Below are 20658 nucleotides of genomic sequence, written 5' to 3' on the forward strand. Positions count from 1 at the left end.
CTCCCAGTCTAATTAGCATATTACCCTTTTATTAGTATAAATTTTTTTAAGAAAATAAATCTCCTTTAAACAAATCTGAGTCAGGTTTCTATCTCTTGATACCGGAAGAATCTGAATGAACACAACTAGTTTGAGAAGAGTCAACTCCTGCACTTAATCTAATTGATCTAACTCTCCCAGAGCCCTCAGTCTCCTGGGGCCCTGGCCATGCTCTCCCACTAACACCAGCTGTGTTCTGGCCCAAGTAGCACATACCAGCATTATTGATTATTAATTGAGAAGTACACTAAGTGCTCACATATTGAGGTGCATGCTTTGCACAAAGAACTGTGTCAAGCATGTATTAGCTTCAGAATCGTAAAAACCTGGGTGATGGTTGTCAAGGAAGTTAAACTCAGTACTTCAGGCTACATTTCAGAAAACTGAAGTAAAGGGATTTTACCCAGAAAACATTTCAGAACTGTGATATAATAAAAAATATATTTGGTCTTTGTCCCAGGTTCCTGGCACAGAACTTCAAAAACCCTTGGAATTTTCTGAGTGATACGAGTATCTTTTGTTCTTCATAACGAGCTCCTTTCTGGCTCAATCTGAGTGTAGAGTAATGAGGTGACTCGTGGTGAACCCTTAGATAATTTCAAGGGAGGGATTGGTCACAGCAGAAATACCAGGCAGGAGGTTGGAGGGTGAGAGCTTTCAGCCTCAACGCCAACCTCCAGGGAGAGCAGAGGGGCTGGAGATTGAGTTCAATCCATCTTCTGTGCCTAAGTTTTTCTTTTTTTTTTTTCTGTGCCTAAGTAATGAGCCCTCGATAAAGACTTGAACAATGAGGTTCTGAGGAGCTTCTGGCTGATGAACTCATGGGGTTCTGGAAGGGTGGAGCATCTGAGGGCTTAGAAGTTCTGGGCCCTGCCCCCACCCCGCCTGTCCCCTTACCTTGCCTTGTGCATCTCTTTCATTTGTCTTGTGTCCTTTAAGTTAACACTGTAGTTATAAATACAGTAGTCCCCCTTATCCAAGAAGGATATGTTCCAATGTCCACAGTGGGTGCCTGAAACTGAATAGTATCAAACCCTATATACTAGTATACTATGTTTTTTTCCTGTACATAGATACATTTTCACTTAAAAGAAACACTTTATGGCTTCTCCATGGGATATCTGAATCATCAGCATCACTAGTCTTGCACTTTGGGCCCTTATTAAGTAAAATAAGTGTGAGTTGATATTATGACAGTTGATCTGATAATCTGGTTGGCTATTAGGTAACCAGCAGGTAGGGAGTGTCTACATTGTAGAGAACCTAAACAAAGGGATGAGTCATGTCCCAGGTGGGACAGAGCTGAGTGGCTTTCAATTTAAAACTTAGGAATTATTTCTGGAATTTTCCATTTAATATTTTCAGATGAAAATTGACCAGGGGTAAATGAAATAGCAGAAAGCAAAACCAGGGATAAGGAGGATCTATTGTACAGCTCTTTGCTGGGTTCTGTGAATTGTTCTAACAAATTATTAAACTTGAGGGGGGGTCTTAGAAACTCCCAAATTTTTGGACTTTAAAAAAATTTGAGATATAATTGACATATAACATTATATTAGCTTCAGATGTGCAGCAGAATGATTTGATGTTTGTATAGAAACCAGAATTTTTGGTCAGCCCGGCAGAAGTGGGGGTGGCTCGGGGCCCCACCTACACGTAATTGTTTCTGGCGTCTGAAGTGGGGACAATCTTGTGAGACTATTCCTTCCTTCACTTACAGATCTTATGCTTACTCCTGTCAGAATTGGACTGAACTGTGGGACACCCAGTTGGTGTTAGAGAATTGCTGGGGGACCAGGTAAGAACTTTGGAGGTAACGACCCTAAAAACTATGAAAAGCGGCCAAGCACCCAGTCTCAGCTGTCTCCACAAAGGCACTTCAAAAACAGTTGAAGACCGAGCATAATATTCAACAGATCCTTCTGAAGTGAAAGGAGATATATCCATAGAGGTGAGTAAACAACAACAGACAAGGTTCTAAGGTCCAATATGCTACCTGGTGTGATAATGAGCTCCCATTCCCACGTTCACATATGAAGCTCATCTGATTCGTGATCTATTCTGCTCGAACTCCTCAGAGTGGGTCCAATTATTTTACTGCCATGGTATTGGATGTATCAAAGGTAGTATAAATTTGTAGTGGTAGTGGTATTTTGGAGCGTATTTAAAATAACCTGTGACTGAACTCATTTTTGGCAGATTCCTATTATAAAACAATCCAGAGGACCAAATTATACCCATCAAAATATACCATTATGTGCCCACGTAGGCCTGATTTTGATTCAATTTTTTATAGGATTCAGGTTTACTTTTCTACAAATACATTTGTTGTCTAACACCTCCATTCTTTCATTTCTGTTTGTATTTACTTTTTAATTATTTGGAGGGAGGTCACTCTGGGGCCTCATTCATACACGTCCCTCGGCAACAGCAGGGTCTCAGGGCAGGTCACTGGGTGCCTACATGTGTAGGGCTCCTCAGCTCCGAGGAGAGATAGTGAATAAGAGTTGGGAAACATAATGTTTCTGGGCATTGGAACTATTGTTCTCAGATGCAGGAGAGAGACGATCTGTGGTCAGTCTGATGATTTGGGATAAGGTGGATGGCATCAAACAACCTGGAATCCAGGAGCACGGCTCTGTCCTGGGCCCACCCCTGTTTATATTCAACTAACCTCTTCCCCCATCTTTCTTCCCTGCTCTGGTGGGATGGGGGGTTACACAGCATCACATTCGGTCTTTTCCACATTGTTAAGTTATTAATGAGTCATTAAAAATGGAATCGAGTTGATGAGCCATGTATAGTTTGCTTAATCATCTTCTTATGACGGATCATTTACGTTGCTTCCAAATTTTGCTTTTATAAATGCAGTTGTAATAAAATCTTTGCCCATAAAGCTTTTTCCACATTTAGGGTAAAATTGCCCAAATTAATTCCTGACTATTTTAAAGCTTTTGACACACTCACCAAATAAGTTTCTAAAAGGGCTCCAATTTCTAAAGGGCAGTGTCTAAAAGTAGTTTTTCTTTGTCCTTTTGCCAGCCCTGAATATTATAATTTTTAAAAAACCTTTGCTAACTTCATAGTTTAAAAAATGGTCTTAGTGCTTTGCTATATATTTCTTCAATTATTCTTGAAATTAAACTCCCTTTCCTAGTTAGCTCCTTATTTCTTCTTTTTCATACATTTTCCCAGCTCTGGTCTGTTCTTCTCCTCATAACTTCTAATTGCAGAAGGAGGCCAATGAGCATTGTCTCAGGGATTGGCTAACACTTCAGTAGTCACATAGAAAACCCAGCATGCAGATCAGAAATTCAACAATTTGGGGATCCATGCTTAGCAATCACACTCGTTTGTGGTTTGCAAAACAAGGATTAGCCATCTACATTTATTCACATTTTCAACAAATAATTATTATGGGCCTTCTATGTGCCAAACACTGTTTTAGACACAGTGAAAAATAACAGACAAAAGTCCCTTCCTTTGTAGAGTGTACTTTCTAGTGAGGAGAGGAAGAGAGTGAACATAGTAAGTCGAATATTTTGAGGGTTAGAAGGTGTAAGTACTAGGGGGAGGGACTGCTGGGTAAGGGGGGAATGAGAGCATTGGGGGAGGGGGGTACCTGCAGCATTTTTAAATAGGGTGAGAAGGTGACATTGGAGCAAAGACTTGAAAGAGGTGAGACAATGAACGGAGGACTCTGGGATTAGATTGCTTGGGGCAGAGGCACCAGCCAAGGTGACAGGTCTGCTTGCTGCGTGTCAAGAGCATCAAGGAAGCCAGGGAGGCTGAAGCGGAGTGGTGGGCAGGTAGAGGAAAGAAGTTGAGGTCCAGAAAGGCACAGGGGTGAATCTTGCAGCATTTGGGGGCGGTTGTAAGGATTTGGGCCTTCCTCAGAGTCAGATGCGAGACCCTGGAAGCTTTGGATTAGAAGAAATACACAACCTGTCCCGTGCTGCCTTAGAAACAGCTTGCAGGGGTCAAGGGCAGAAGCAAGGAGACCAGTTAGGAGACTGCTGCAAGTATCCAGAGGCCTCACTGGGCCACGGAGGTGCTGAGAAGGCCTGGGGATGTGGTAGAGCCCAGGATTTCCTGATGAAGTAAATGTGAAGTGTGAAAAAGGTGGAATCAAGGACTATTTCTTTTTTAAAACCTCTTAGGTGGCTTGGTGGAAAATGGAGCTTTAATTAATGATTCTGTTAAAATTAGAAGTACATTTGCTCATGGAAAGAGCTCCAGGTATTGAGGCCATGAGAATGAATCCCTGAGAACTCAGAAGGGGCAGTGGTTTTATCCATTTTAATGACTGACAAAAATGATAACAAGATTGTGGCATTTGGTTTACCCTTTTATGATTTTCATATATTCCTGTTTAACTTCATTGGATTAAAATAAATATTTGCTACCGAGGCAACCAGTGTGGCTCTTTTTTTAAAAAATCCTCACTTGAGGATATGTTTTAGAGGGAGAGAGGAAGGGAGAGAGAGAAAGATGAATGTTGATTGGCTGCCTCCCCTATGTATCCAATCTGGGATCAAACCCGCAACCTTTTGGTGTAGGGGATGATGCTCTAATCAACAGAGCCACCCTGCCAGGGCCAATTGTGGTCCTTATATAGCACTTATGCCTGGTGTCATTTGAACTCACCAGTGCTTACAGTGATTTGATTTAGAGTTCACATTGTTCTGGGTTGTTAGGCATACTGAAAGTGGGCGACAAACCAAGGACAGAAAGAAATCAAATGAACTGTTTTGTGCAGATGTAGGCCGTTTTGTCATTCAAGATGAGTTCCATTATGAATGATGGATATATAATGCTAGCCATTATTTTTAAACGAAGGGGTGTAACCTATCTTATGCATTCTATTTTCCTATCTGAAATTAAAGAAAGAAAAGACACTGAGATGTGACTGCTCCGCAAGTGGACAGTGGAGCAGCTGGTTGAGTGTCTCTGTGATAGCTTCTATCTTAGGGAAGCTTGGGTATCCTGTTGCTTCACTGCTCTGGTGTCCTCAGTGATTTCAGCTGAGCTGTGAGAATGGGTGGAACAGAACGGTGAAGTGAGGGGCGAGGGAATACGCCTGGGCCACAGTCATTCCAGTGGCTCTGCATTGTGGCAGGCGGGAATAAATGCCGGAGAACCAGACAAGGTCCCAGTTGCTATGTAAACTTGGGCAAGTCATTTAACACTTTGAAGTCTCCATCTATTTATTTGTGAAGAAATAATTCTTATTGCCTTACCGATTTCCTAAAGTTGTTGGAGGCTCAAAAGTGAAAGCGATATGACATAAAATTGCTTTGGAAACACTAAAGCATTCTACAAATATAAGCCTTGATTATTGATTTAGCTACAAGGTACATTATTCATACATATAAAATATCTTACATGTAAAGATTATAGACACATTCTTTTATCATCCTAAGATCTGTATTAAGTTTTCTGGGCATATATAGTCATTATTCTACGATTGTAATTTTTCCTCTCTTTGGACTGGTTCATTCTAAAGTCCTAGTGGGATTTAATCTTCAGCCTATATATTTATGTGTGTGTGTGTGTGTGTGTGTGTGTGTGTGTGTTTGTGTGTAATGTTAATAGTAGAGGGAGGGAAAAGAGAAGAAATGGGCTTACAGAGGTGGATGAGGCCTTAGAGACGAGCTCATACAATTTCCTCACTTGAAGTGGAAGAGGATCGGATCCGTGGTTAAGTGACTGGTTGCCAAGATTGCACAGCCTTTTAGAGCTGAACTAGGGCTGGAAGCCAGGTCGATGGACTCCCACTCCAATATTCTTTCTACCTCACTTGGCTGCTATCCTGTGTTATACAATTTTTCAATACATATTAGCACAGAGAATTATAGCATCTATATATTCCATAGTATTCTCTCCCAACTCCTGCAAGCAAGAAGTATCTACCAAACCTTGAACAATTTCACTTAAAGCTTCATAACTAAAAAGGTACAGGAAGCAGAAGATGTATATTTTCAGAGCCATAGCTAAGCCAGAATTGCTCTTTTCCTTACCATTAATGTATCTCTTTTGAAATTCAAGTTTTTTTGTGTGTTTTTTTCAGTTATCTTTTTTTCAGTTACATGTGGTTGACCTGACACTGTCTCACCTTCGAATAACTGTTTCTGGAAGCTCTAACAACTGCCTTTACATCCCCCACATTATCCTGGTCTTTGGGAAGGCCAGGAAAGGTGGGCTTGGTTTTGTGTTTTCTCTTCTCTTGGGGCTCTCTTAATAGGGTGAGTGGGAAGCTGACTGTTTGAGGTCCTCTTGGCCACAGGGGTCTTTCATGACACCAAGAGAAGAAACCTCCTCTCTCACCTACAGGCTCCATCGTAGCTATGGTTTACTTTTCTTCCTAGGATTTATTACTGTCTGAATTTATCTTCTCTATTTACCCGTGTGATTTTTCATTGTCTTTCTCTCTCTTTATGAAAATGTAAGCTTCTTGAGGGCAGGGAGCTGGCCTGTGTTGTTCTTCATTGTACTTTGAGTTTTTAGCACTTGGCAGGCATTCAAATAATATTAAAAGCATGAAATAATTGTGGGGTCAAGGAGTTGAACATGTATAAGGCTTTGGATCCATATTATCAAATCACTTCCCCCAAATGTCAAAATTCACAATCTCTTCGGCTTTGTCCGTGGGAATCCTTTCCCTTGCTGCTCTCTGAACCTGGGTATTATAATGGGTATTATCTATAATAATAAAAGCGTAATATGCTAATTAGACCAGACAGCCAAACAACCTTCTGGACGAAGCTGCCATGGCAGGGGCCCGGATTGCGAGAGGGTGCAGGCCGGGCTGAGGGACCCCTCTCCCCCTGTGCACGAATTTCGTGCACTGGGCCGCTAGTAACTTAATAAAAAGTCTTTAATATAATAGGCAAACATTTTTTGAAAATTCTTACTATTCTTATTTTAATTTATATTTCTTTGTTGCAGTGTATTTTAGAAAGATTTTTTTTGAGAGTTAAATTTTGTTTATTGTGGTAACATAAAGAAACATACTTTAGTGGTCAAGAAAACTCAGTTAGTTTTCCCTGAGAATGCCTCTCTCAGGTATGAAGATCAAACATGCCTGCAAGCATTTTAAGAAGTATAAACTAGTTATGCCCTCAAAATGATGTGTTATCCTCAAGATGAGTGTGCAGAGGACAAGGATGGCTTAACTCAAAGAGCGTGTGTAAAGCAGTGTAAGGAGACCCCGTTATGTTTGGTGAGGCATCGGTGGTGTTCAGAACTGGCAGAACTGCCAGTGTGGACAGAAAGGAAGAAGTTGCTTGGCTTTTTCCCAACCACTTATTCACCCACAGAGCATTCACAATGAATACCCATGAGAACTCCTTCCTCATAAGGGACCAATTAACCCACTTGCCCAGTGCATTTGGTCCTTGCAGAGGCACATGGAAAGAACACTTGGTATCTGAAAGGGTCTGGCTCCAGTCTCCTGTGTAGAGGTCAAATAGGTCAAAGTTCATTTTTTTTCTTTTGAACTGTGGCTCTGTGAAATATGTCTCTAACTTGGGCCTGACGTCATGTTGAATCTCTTTTCCTCAGCATTTTGACAGACCATGTGCGAAGGGCCCTGCAAGGGTGTGGTGGTGGTGGTCGGGGGGTGGGCAGAGAACTGTTTAAGGACATTGCGGTCGGCTTTGTCACTCTGCAGCTCTTCAGAGACTGCAGGGTGACCGGGCTCAGTCCTCTCTCTACTCAGTTCCTCTGGGTGTTTTGGTCTGTTGATTTTCCAGTGTCTGTAACCCAAAGCAACACATCTTTCCTGGCATGTTTGAAAAGGGAGCCGTTGCTAAAGCTATTGGACTCCCAGGGAAAGTCCTTGCATTTACACAGTCTAACACAGGACATTATTCCACACTGAAGATTGTATGGTTACAGACATCTGCCAGGTCAGCCTTTTCCTAGCCATTTTAATAAAACTAATGATAACCAGTAAACTTGATTCAGTCATTCCTCAAAGGAGCTTTGGTGTTTAATAAATACTTTTCCTTTCCTACGGTTTATATTCTAGCTATTACATTTGGAAGTAGAAGGCACACCCGTCATAAAATGCCTAACCTTTAAGCTCCCTTTTTGGAATTCAATATAATTAAAAGCAGAAAGTATTTGTTAAATTTCTACTAATGCCAACCCTATGTGAGGAGTTTTTGGGGACACCCAGAAAGTACAAGTCTTGTAAGTGATGTCCTAATTATGTAAAGGAACAAGAAACCTTTTCCAGCCTCCAGTTCCCATCTGAGAAATGCTTGCTACAGATAGAACAGGATAATTGACCCCTTTAATTGGTCCCCTATTCTGCAGGGAAACATGGAAAATGTTCCCTTGTGATTTATCCTACAGCTTCTACCTTCCGTTCACATTCATCGCACCCATAGTTGGTGAGCTCCAGGAGGGCAAGGCCATTGGACTTGGGAATCAGTGGTATCTAGACCACGAGAGAGGCACGACTCCCCAAGGAGGCGTGAAATATGCAATAGCACAAGTTCAAGTTTCTCTGTGGTTCTGTGCTTAGCATTTGATAATACTTTTCTTTGCCAGAATCAGTGGTACCCAGTCTTTACCTCCCAGCCCTGTGAGGTTGCTGTGTTAAAGCTTATTCTCACACCACATGACTCTTGTCTCTAATTTCTTATAGGCTTAGAAAAAAAGCTTTATTGATATGTAGTTCACATCCCACACAAGTCACTCATTTAACGTGTATATTCACAGATATGTGCAGCCATCACTACAGTGGATCTGAGAACAGCAGAAACCTAATTTCCTTTGGTTTTCCCTCCCCACCCTCCTACCCCCTCCAGCCCTAAATAACCACCAATCTCCTTTCTGTTTCTTCTTTTACTCTCTGAAGCCCTCAGGAATCAGCACTTTGGTATCAATGTCTCCTGTTTTGTGATCAGCTCTCCAGCAGGTGTACTCCCTCCTTCAGCTGGAGCCATGAAGGAACAGAACCACCTGCCCATGAAAGTGGTTCCCCAGACGGAGGCTGAGCATGGGGTTCGCACAGAGTGCTCTCGCTCGGACTGAACATCTTGCCCCAGGGCTGGGAGACCCGCCTCAACCTGAAATCCTTTCGTGGAGATCAGACTACAGCATTCATCTTTTTGCCTCTTTGCCTCTTTGTTGTTCAGCTCTTCCCTGCACCTTCAGTCTGTGGTTTTCTTTCATTCACACCCACCTTCCACCCTGCTCACCTTCAGGATTTTTCATCTGTATCTACCACATTCATCAGGGAATAAATGTATAATCCTTCTTCTGGCTGTCAGTCAATTTGAATACTGGTTATCTTCCCAGCCATGAACTGTATAGCACAGCTCTGTCCTTGGTTTTGGAAGAACAGTGAGTCAACATTATCTTCGCTGAAGGCTGGATCTTAACCACCTTATAGCACCATTAATCTGTCAAATCATCCCCAAACTGCAAGGCATTATGTATTATCTAAACTGAGACTTCTTTTCTATTAAAGGGTATTGTCCCCGCCTCTTATGGTTCTGCATACTTCCCGGGAGGGATAGCATGAGAGAGGGCATGTGTGGGATGTTTAGGAGGGGAGGGCCCCTTTCATCCCTGGCGGGCACATTAGAAAACAGATCATGGTGGAGACCAGAGCATGGTAGAAACTAGTCAATAGCAAGTAGAAGAGAGTTCATGATTTTTTGTTTTTTTGTTTTCCAGTTCATTTTTCATTTTAAAAATTATAAGTTATTTTTTTTGCCCAGCCAGTGTGGCTCAGCAGTTTAGCATTGACTCATGCACCAAGAGGTCACCAGTTCGATTCCTGGTCAGGGCATATGCCCAGGTTGCTGGCTCGATCCCCGATGGGGACATGCAGGAGGCAGCTGATCAATGTTTCTCTCTCTCTCCCTTCCTCTCTTTCTAAAAATCAATAAAAACAGATTTTTTTAAAAAAAATAAAATTACAAGGTTTTTCATAATTTTATATTCAATTTTTGCTATGAAGACATGGGCTGTCAGATTTTTAAAAATGTCACTGAATATCTTTTTCTGGTGTGAGATATTTGTGGTATTAGAAAGCCTCTTATTTTTTAAATAAGCTTAGATGTACATCACCTGTTCTCACCCTGGACTGTGAAGTCTAGGACAAAAGTAGTCCAGTAAAACTTCTGTTTTAGGGTCTTTCACTTATTAATAACTCACCTCATGAAAAATATCACAGTTTAGAGACTTTCATAAAAAACCATGATTCAGTAAACATGTTGTTTATTTTTATGGTGCCCACATAGATATGGGTACTTTCTGTATGTTCCTCCCCCCTTTATAATTCCTGAAACTTTAATAATAAAGGGCATAGCCTGCAGGCGTGGCTCAGTGGTTGAGCGTCGACCTATGAATCAGGAGGTCACGGTTTGATTCCCCACATCAGGGCACATGCCCAGGTTGTGGGCTTGATCCCCAATTAGGTGTGTGTGTGTGTGTGTGTGTGTGTGTGCAGAAGGCAGCTGATTAATGATTCTCTCTCATCATTGATGTTTCTATCGCTCTCTTCCTCTCTGAAATCAATAAAAACATAGTTAAAAAATAATAACAAAGGGCATAGTCCTCTTGGTTTATGTTAGTCCTTCTAAGTAAAAATCTGCATTTTCTTGTCTTTCTAATCTTCAGAGCCACACAGCCACGTTTTCTCCTCCAATACCACGGGAAGTAACCCACGGCAGCGGCAGAGGGTGTCACACATGTACTTGCATTCATTGGGTCCTGGCTGAGTTAACCGATTTCCCACAGAAGTCCATTTTCCCTTTCCTGAGTCACATCTGAGCCCGCGGCCCTATAAGGGAATGATTCCCTGCTCGGTGATGAAATGCCAGGACGCGACATCCTTTCTAATGAGTCACAGTCAATACAAATTGTTTTCAAATGACTCTGCCTCTGCCTCCACACTGCGCTACGTGAAAGAAGAACCTCTTCAAATCAAAACATCTTGTTTCATCAGCCGAGCTCCGGCAGACCTCTCGCTTTTGTAAGCAAAATGAAATGTGTTTCCACACAAAGGGAAAATCCAATCTGTTCTTATTTTTCCTCGGGTGCCCGTGTTCCACAGTAAGAGGAAATGACGAGGCACACACTGGAAAGTGTTTGCAGGGTTTGGGGACAGAGAAGCTACTGAGGAGTTTTGTAGACAATAATAATGAGACATCTAGAGGGATTGTGAACTCCTGAGAGCTCCCATATAAACTGTGGGTGGTGGGACTTGTGTGTACAGCGTGGTTGATCATGGTTTTCATTTGAAATAGCACCGGCCCTTTATTAGGAGAAGTGGGACTTTATTAGTGTCTTTCTGTTGTGTTGCTGCTAAAGAGACTTACAATCTGGGCTTAGTGAATCCACAAATGATCCCCCAGGTGTGCACACATCAGCCACGGACAGCTTCACCTTTCCAGCTCGGGAAAATGGAAAGGAAGGAACAACAATGTAATGGTCCTTGAGGGCTTAACTATCATTACCGTGAAAGGAAAAAAAGAAACTTTTAAGAAAATGCAAACAATCATGTGACACATTTTAGGGTGCAGCAGAGAGGGTGTGAATTTCAGGCTGGCATCCATAAAATTCCCTAAGGGGGAAAACACACAACGGATCAGGTTCAACTATAAATCAGAGCAATCCCAAGTCAGAACGAGATGAAGGATTTAAATGTGACCAGGGCTCCAAGCTGTGACATCATAGACAAGTGAGAACCCACTTGGACCTTGAACTTGACCTTCTTTCAAGCACTCCCAATAAAGTTACCCAGTAAGATAAAGAGGCCGGGGGTGGGGAATTAAATTTATCCATCCATTAAGAGTTTGTTTGTTTAAATGATTCAAGTGCCTTTGGTAATGCCATGTGCTTCTCTTTTGATGAGAGAAAGAAAATCATATCCAGAGAAGGTAGATAGAAGAGCCTGATAAATGAGACATGGCTGAAACATCCAGGCGTGTTTAGCAAGAAGGGAAGGAGAGGGAAAGTGTGTTCTGTAATTCCTCATTCCCCGATCCACAGCCCAGTGGTTGTGACCTGAGCATATGGAGTTGCTGATTTGAACTACTTGGCTACCCACTGAATCATGTTCCCTTCCTTTCCCTGCTATTCAAAGCTTTCTGTAATGCGGCTTTAGACTCCTTCTCCACCTGTGTCATGAGAGTAATCACCTTTCTGTACCCTCCAACTCCTCATGCATTTTCCTATGTATCCTTCATCTCCTAATACCTTCTTTATCCGCTCAATTCCTTGTCTTTTGAAAACTTTTAGGGCCTAGAGGAAATTCCACCTTTCTTCACGAGTGCCTCAAGCAGACACATAGCATGCCTCCCCTTGGGCAAGAGTGCTCGGCCCCATGTCAAGATGCCTCACCTTCACTGCCTGCTCCACAAATTGTGAAACAGCCCCAAGTAGACGGTGACAGTTCACAGGGGAAAGAGGGAAGGAGGAATGCCAGGATGCTGACCTGTACCCTCTAGTGAAAAGAGAACTATGTCTTTGTGATGCATTTGCATCTCAACCTTATGGACATAGGTCAGACTGCATTCTTCCTGAGAGCAGACGGGAGCCTCAGCGAGGATTGCAGGTACAAGGAGACAGCAAGGAATGTGGAAAGGGCATGTGCCTTGGAGCAGTAGCTGCTCCCATAAAAGTGGGAGACCTGGTGGCCCCTCCCCCTGCAGCAGCCCGGGTAAGAAGATGGGTGAGGAGTAGCAGATGAGAACATTGACACACAGCCCAGAAGGTTTGTTCATGGTCTATAATTAGTAGCTTTGCTATTTAATAATTGTTTCAGTTCTCCTTTGTCAATAACACAGTGCCTCTCATAAAATAGGGACATATAAAATGCCAAAAAAATCCAAACTCAAACAAACAGACAAACAAAATAAAACCTTCTTCAACTGCTTCTTCTCTGCTCCCACAATGCTCTGGTGGCCAATCTGACACCGACCACAGGCTGTCTGTTCTCTGATATTATGTATTCATAGAATAGTTTGCAGCTTGGAAAGCATTTTCACAAACAGGGGCATTATCTACTTGGGAGGTTTGGATTCTTCTTGCAGATAACTCGGGTTTTGAGAGTTCAAGTAACTTGTCCAGTATCACAGAGCTAATATTTGGTAGAGCTGGAATACAAATGCAGGTTTTTCCGACCCTAAATCTGGATCCTACTTCCCTCCAAGGGTTGTGGTGTGGTTTCGTTTTTGAAAAAAATCTAGTGGGTATGAGAGCAATTTTCAAATTCTAAAGTACTACCTGGACGAAAGGAAGGATTTACCCATCGCACTGCAATGTCGGAGACAAGGCCATTTTTATCTTTGCATATAAATGCGCATTCTCAGGCCCACCCAGAGCAGCTAAATCCGGGTCTCCAGCAGTCTGTGCTGACAAGCCCTGCAGGTATTTGGATACGTGCTCCGAGTCTGAGAACCAGGACGGCAGGAGAGGATTATCTTTTCTCTGTGGGGCCCTTGCACCTCAGAGGCTAGGCGGCATTATGGGATCCTTAGCAAGTATGCAAACCTCAGTTCTCAGAGGAGAGGGTGGCTTAGAGTGCTGAGTGAGCAAAGATTTTATTGGTGATTAAAAAAACCATTTAAAAGACTAAACTGGCAAGATTATGAGCTCTGAAGGGTGTTGTCTTACCTGGAAGGCAGATGTCAAGGGGAGCTTTAAGGAAAGGAGGGAAGAAGACAGGACTTTGAAAGGCAAATTCTTCATGGGTGTCAGAAAAATTCATGAGGGGGTGGGGGAGATTTATTATGACTGTTAATTCAGGAAAGAAATGACATTAATTTTTTTTAAACGGCTGACAGTAGGCCTTTGGTAAGCGGGTAGAACAATCCAGGGGGATCACCAAGTGTCGAGAGCGCTCATGAAAGCCCAAAGGGCAAGGTTAACCCCTTAGTCTAGAAAATGGATGTGGAGAATGGAGTGCCTATGACCATTTTATTTTGGAAACACTGATGTGAATTCAGCTATAAACTGTTTTCATTCTCCCTGAACTAATGTATTATTCTAAAGAGAAAAAAACAAAAACAAAAAACAACACTGTAAAAGGCTCCTGGTTTCTTTAAGCTAGTGTGGATAATGCAAAATGTTGGCTGTTGCTGGCATTTGAAATGTGTACAGAATTAGCGAGCAGAAAAAATTGCTCAAGTTCAAATGCCTGTATAACCTGAGCAGTTTGCCATCTGAGTGGATGTACCCACCATGTCTCCAAGAGCCTTCTGGTGTGAATTTTCATTTAATGTCCAGCAATAGTACAGCCCAGAATAGATTACTACTTAAAATTGAATGCTATACTAAAATGTTTACCAATGAAATACCAGGTCTGGAATTTCCTTCACAATAATTTATGGGAAGGGATGGTGCATTTTAGATGAAACAAGATTGGCTGTGAGTTAATTGTTGAAGTTGGGCATGGTGCATGGAGGTTCTTTATACTAGTCTGTTTAGTATATGCTTGAAATTTTCTATAGTAGATAATATTTTTTCAGAGTGGATGCTAGATATCACTGTCCTAGAATCCCCTAGCCATCGCTGGCATGCCAACTTTTCTCTGGCCACCTTTCCCTCTAGGGCCCTGCCTACTGATAATGCTCAGATCTTTCTTCCCCCTCTGCCACCCACTTCACCTCTCTCCCCCCATTCTGTGATCCACTAAAACCCTGCCTTCCTCACCTAAGGGGAATGCTTTAAAAAATCCTGTTCTATGCAAAACAAATAATTTCATTCTTCTTTGTTGAGACTTCTCATCAGCCCACATTGGAAGTACCTATTGTTTTGTAACTTAGCATACCCACTTACATTGTTTTTCTGAACAAAAGCTGTTCTAACCTCAGGAAGAATTCTGCCTTCCTCCTAGCCCATCTGTATATCCCCCACAAGAACTCTAAAAGTTGTTTAATCTCAGAGTAGAAGTCATGAAGGGCAGGCATTTTCTATGACTCCAGGAAAGGGGATGTAGTCTCTATCTAGGAACTTCCACCAGGAGAGGTCCAGCTATGAGACTTGACCCTTGATTTGTCTCTGGCTTAGAGGAACAGAAGAAAAGAAATCCCCAGAATTCCCCAAAACTCTTGTTTTCTACGTATTTCTTTTAAACTCCTCTTACTCCCTTTACCAGAACTTCTGGCAAGTAACATGTTGACTCATGATATTTTATCACTTCCTTCCTCTGGCTCACTTCCAGCGGAGATGCTAGTGAGTTGTCAAGTGACCAATAGGCAAGGCAAGACAAAAAGGGCCTTCCCGGTTACAAAAACTGTACAGTCCAGAACTTGCAATGACAAACTGAGACAAAGTTAGTTTAAATGAGGAGGTATCTCCTGCCTTTCAGCATGAAATCACTCTTTGTTTCCCTTGAAGTCCTGATTCCATGTTGCCCATCTGGATGTATAGAGCAGTGGTAGCCAACCTTTTGGACCTCATGGACCACCAGTTGGTGACCGCTGCTCCAAAGGTTTCCTTAAACCAGCGGTCACCAACCTTTCGGACCTCAGGACCACCAGTGGTCTGTGGACCACCGGTTGGTGATGGCTGGTATAGAGGATGCAGCCACAGGCATAACCCATATATCTCAGGGATCTTCATTTCAGCCCTGTTGAAAGGCTATTGAAAGGAACTTGTGGGACAGTTAAGTCTAGCTTCATCATCTTAGAGAGAGCTTGGGCACGTTTAGGCAAATGGCTTCTCTCCTTCCCACTTTAAGGGCCAGAAGGTCAGGCTGACAGTCCAGCTTGACTAGGGTCAGAAAAAAATGCCAGAAACAAAAGAAAAGTTGGTGGTGAAATACCTGGGGAGTCATAATTACAGGAGTCTAGTTTAGTCAGTTCAGAGTGCGATAAGGTGTGGCGTGAGTTGGAGAATGGTGGGGAGGAGGGAAACTCCTGCACTCTATAAGCCATTGAAAGTAGAGTTGCCAGCCCTGGCTGGTTTGGCTCAGTGGATAGAGCGTCGGCCTGTGGACTGAAAGGTCCTGGGTTTGATTCCAGTCAAGGGCACTTGCCCGGGTTGCGGGCTCAATCCCTGGTGAGGGGCGTGCAGGAGACAGCCAATCAATGATTCTCTCTCATCATTGATGTTTCTATCTCTCCCTCTCCCTTCCTCTTTCTCTAAAAATCAATAAGAATATTTTTTAAAAAAAGAAAAAAGGAAGCAGAGTTAACCAGATAAAGTATGGAATATCTATTTAAATTTGAATTTCAGGTAAAATATGGGATACCCACTTAAATTTGAATTGCAATTAAATAACAAATATATTTTTACTATAGGCATGTCTTAAATATTGCATGGGACACACATATACTAAAAAATTTGTTTTCTTTATACATGGAATTCAAATTTAACTGGGTTTCTTTCGTTTGATTTGCTTGTGACCTGGAGAGTAGCTTAGTCATTCTGACCCTTTTTTGCTCCATTGAATGGAACTAGTGGTCAAGGTGTATTTGTCAGGTGAAGCAAACACAAGGACTGTGGTAATAATGCCTTATCTTGACTTGCTGTCAGTGAAAAAGTCATCTATCTTTTTCTTTAGGAATGTTGTTTAAACAATGATTGTGCTATGCGGATAACTCCCATCCAAAGGTCTTTTATTACATCATATATGCTCCCTGGACAGAGCATACCACAGAGAGTTCAGAAATGATTGCTTAGTTCTACTCTTTTTCTGCTTTTGATGCCTTCTTATATTACTTTTTTATTTTGAAAAAGTTCAAGCATGCACTAAAGAAGAAAGAACAATGACCCCCCATGTACCTATCAGCAGCCTCAACAACCATCTACTTATAATCGGTACTGCCTCACCCTATTCTCTCCATCCTGCCGCATTATTTTGAAACAAATCCCAGGTAGTTGGAGCTCTATGACTTTATAACTTCCTTTTTCTCACTGTACCTTTTCTTTCCCAGTAATGGAATTGTATGCATACTATCTACCCCAAATCTTCTTGACACTGCTCTATGTTTTCAGTTCTCTAGTTGCTTGCCTTCTCAAAAAAAAAATATCTACATTGTCCATCCCCCTTTGCCTTGAGGGCCCATGCATGAGACTTCAGTTTGAAAACCCTACCCACCTGGCAAGACTTTGGCTGGTACTTGAACTCTGGGATAAAACAGGAGGGTTGGAGGGTACATGCCATCAGGCCCGATCCGTAGTATCATTCTGGGAGCTGTTCCTGGAAGCTGATCCTAGGATATATTCCTCAGTTTTTCCAGTGAGCCCATGAGCTCTCTCACATACGCTAATACCTCCTTCCTTCATACATTTGCTAAAGAAGATTCCATTGACTCCAACTTGGTTGCCTGACTGATAGCAAAGCTAATCATTCTTACCTTCCAAAGAGGCAAGAGAGGAGAGGCACACACAAGCATTTAAGTATCTCAGAGAAAAATGTGATGATTCATGTGAGATTAATAATTTAGTTAGCACTTAAGCCTATGGGACTGTCCTAGATCCAACATTCTCAAAGCATGGCCTCCAACCCATAGCAGCAGCAGCACTTAGAGACTTTTAAATTCACATTCTTGGGTCCACTCCCAAGACCTAGTGAATCAGGAACCTTGGGAGGAGGAGGATCCCAGCAATCTGTGTTTTTACCAACTCTGGATGCTTTAAATCTGGGATCAGCAATGACAGTCTGAGATCCAATTCCTGCCCAAATCCTGTCCACTGCCTATTTTTATAGATAAAGTTTTATTGAAACACAGACATGATTATTTAAGTATTGTCTCTGCTTTTGTGCTACAAGGCAGGGTTGAATGGTAGTAACAGAGACCATATGGCCCACAAAGCCTAAAATATTTACAACCCGGCCCTTCACAGAAATGATGAGTCAGTAAAAGTAAGTTGAACAGGAATGTGTGACACTAATTTATAACGAAGTAGAGCTATTGGGATTTGTTTCTGTGAAAGAGCTGCCTTTTACCACTTACCTGAGGTCTGTGGAATACAGAATAACTGGTTGTTTCTAACTTCTATCAATGGCCATCTTTCCTGCAGAGGACTTAAATTTAGCAGAATCTTATTTGATCAAAATGCTTTAGAAATGTGTGTGTGTGTCCCTGGCTGGTGTGGCTCAGTTGGTTGGATCGTCCTGTGCATTGAAGGATGGTGGGTTGGATTCCCCGTCAGGGCACATACCCACCTTGTGGGTTCGATCCCTGTTCAGGGTATATATGGGAGGCAACCGATGGATGTTTCTCTCTCACATTGATATTTCTCTCTCCCTCTCCCTTCCTCTTTCTCAATAAAAACATATCTTTGGGTGAGGATGTAAACAAACAAACAAACAAATAAATAAGTGTATATGTATGTGTGTGTACATGAGCATATCTGGAAGACAAATTATCTCTCAAACAGACAGGTGCAATCACAGGAAAACAAGAATAAGGCCTAATTTTATCCGGATATTAGGGAAATAACTGTAGGCTTCTTGCAAATCAAATGTAGTTATCTGTGTTGTTGGGGCATTTTTCACAAATGCTGAAAAATAGGGATGGTGGGTTCACAGAGTGAGTTCAGAGGTTGCAGAGAGCAGCTGTAGCAAATTATTTGAGATTGACATAAGGCAATAGAACTCTTCAGAACCAAGTATAGATGATTTTTACTTGGTCATGTTTCATTCCATTCTGCTTCCATCTTTCTACTTGAAGAAGAGGCAGCCACACAGTGAAGGCTCCACCTACTTTCTAGACTTTCACTAAGTGAGCCCTAGGGTAATGCTTAGAAACTTGTCCTCTGAGCACCATTGATCCTGGGCAAGTGTTTTTAGGCCGGGTCCTCCCAGTTTTCTCAACTGGAAAATGATGGGGTGGGACCAGAGGATCTCTAAGATTCTTTCTAGTTCTAAAATGCAGTAAGTGCTTTGCAAATGGTTTAATGATGCTTCTGACACTGATTATAATTGTGAGATACCTCCTAGGCACCATGCCATACTCAAACCTCAGCTCTTCGAAGAAGGAAACAGTCATTCTTACACAGTGGTAGGGAAGATGTGCTTATAATGTATGTCAGAGGACTTAACAACAATGCAATTTCTTTGACTCAGCAATTCCACCTTTAAGAACTTATTCTAACAAATAAGAAAAAATGTGTTCAGTGATATACCAACAAGCATTTTGGTTTCAGCACTGTATATAACCTTAAAAAATTGAAAGCAGCCTAAATGTCCTACCTAATCGATTTGGTTGAGTATTCTGTGGTATAAACATATTTTGGAATATTATGTGGCCATCGAAAATGATGTTGTAAAAATATATTTATTGCCACATACTATTGAGTGAAGAACAGCTTCAAAGCATCATTTTTTTGTTACTATATTTTCCTGGAATGGACTTACCATTATTTATTCCTATCTGTATGCCTACATTATCACCTACAAGGGTACACATGAAAATGATCAAACTGGTTACTGCTGGGTGGTAGGATTATGAATAATTTTGATCCCTTTGTCTTATCTTTATTCTAAATTTTTTACAATGATGATGTTTTTCTGTGTATGTATGTTAAAGCACACATGTGCACACACACATACACACATCGCAGTTCAGAGCAGTAACACAAAATTTAAATGGGTAAATCTGGATATCCTGCTCTCTGCCCAGTTGACATAAATGCCCTTCACCTGAAGCTAAATGGGCACAGCAGGCCCACAAGGGTTACAGGCTGCTCTGCTTTTGTAGAGAGGGAGAGAGGCAGACACTGGCAGGCACGACACTGGAGCATTGCTCCTCCCTCATTTCCCGGCTAGGATGACCAGCTACCCCGTTTGTCAGGGACTGAACGATTTCCTAAGAAAGGCGACTTTCAATACTAAACTGGGAAAGTCCCGAGGCAAACTGGGACAGGTTAGTCACCTATGTCTGACAGACTTGGGAAGATCGCCTAGTACTCACGCAGGTACACAGGTACATGCCTGACTCACTCCAGGGTATGTGGTCTCTTGAGTGATCACGTACAAAACTGTTGCTGACCCTGGCTCTCCCGCCAGCAGAGACTGTGCGCTCAGCAGGGTGGGGTCCGGCTCAAAAGAGGCTTTCTGACCCTGGAGAAAGCTCATTTCAGGTGACACCTCCTCTTCTCTGCATCTATCCCAGTGCCTGCATCTGTTCTGGGCTTGAGACTCTCTAAGTAAAATGCAAAGAGTGTTATCTGAATACTTCAGGCCAAATGAGCCATTCAGTGACTTAGTTTCCCCACTTCAATTATTATTAAACATTCAACTAATTCATGTTTCTGAAGTTGCATTTATTTGACCCTTTTAGCCCAATTGTGCCCATCCTGCCCAAACCCTCAACATCTTTTTGATGAAAGTGAAAGAGGAAAGAAAGGAGTCAGGAGTGGAGACCAGCAAACCACAGCGGTGTGGGAGGAAGTCTGGGCAGTGATGAAAGCGGAAGTCTGTGTAAACTGCTGGGAGGTTAGTACTGGGTCTCTCTCTCTGGGTTGCACCCGCACACATATATAGGTGGAGGGCGAGACGGTGCAGAGTGGGACCAAAGCCCGTTCAGCAGTGGAAGCGGTGGTCTCGTCTTGCTCCTGTCACCCTTCATTTGGAAGTAGCACACCTTCATTTCTACCGGCTGAGTCAGGCTCATTCTCATGGGTGACTTCAGGGAACCG

General features: G+C 42.3%; 1 long non-coding RNA gene across 1 annotated transcript in view; it reads left to right on the forward strand.

Annotated features, from left to right (window-relative positions):
• Positions 1–9772, forward strand: part of LOC106696706 — a 22063-nt gene extending 12291 nt beyond the window's left edge. Inside the window, exons 3-4 of the long non-coding RNA XR_002828589.1 lie at positions 1760–1990; positions 8909–9772. This is a non-coding gene — a long non-coding RNA (uncharacterized LOC106696706). The remainder of the gene's footprint in view (positions 1–1759; positions 1991–8908) is intronic.
• Positions 9773–20658: the final 10886 nt, after the last annotated feature.

Source organism: Myotis lucifugus, unplaced genomic scaffold (genome assembly GCF_000147115.1).
Source record: "Myotis lucifugus unplaced genomic scaffold, Myoluc2.0 scaffold_26, whole genome shotgun sequence".
NCBI classification, from domain to species: domain Eukaryota; kingdom Metazoa; phylum Chordata; class Mammalia; order Chiroptera; family Vespertilionidae; genus Myotis; species Myotis lucifugus.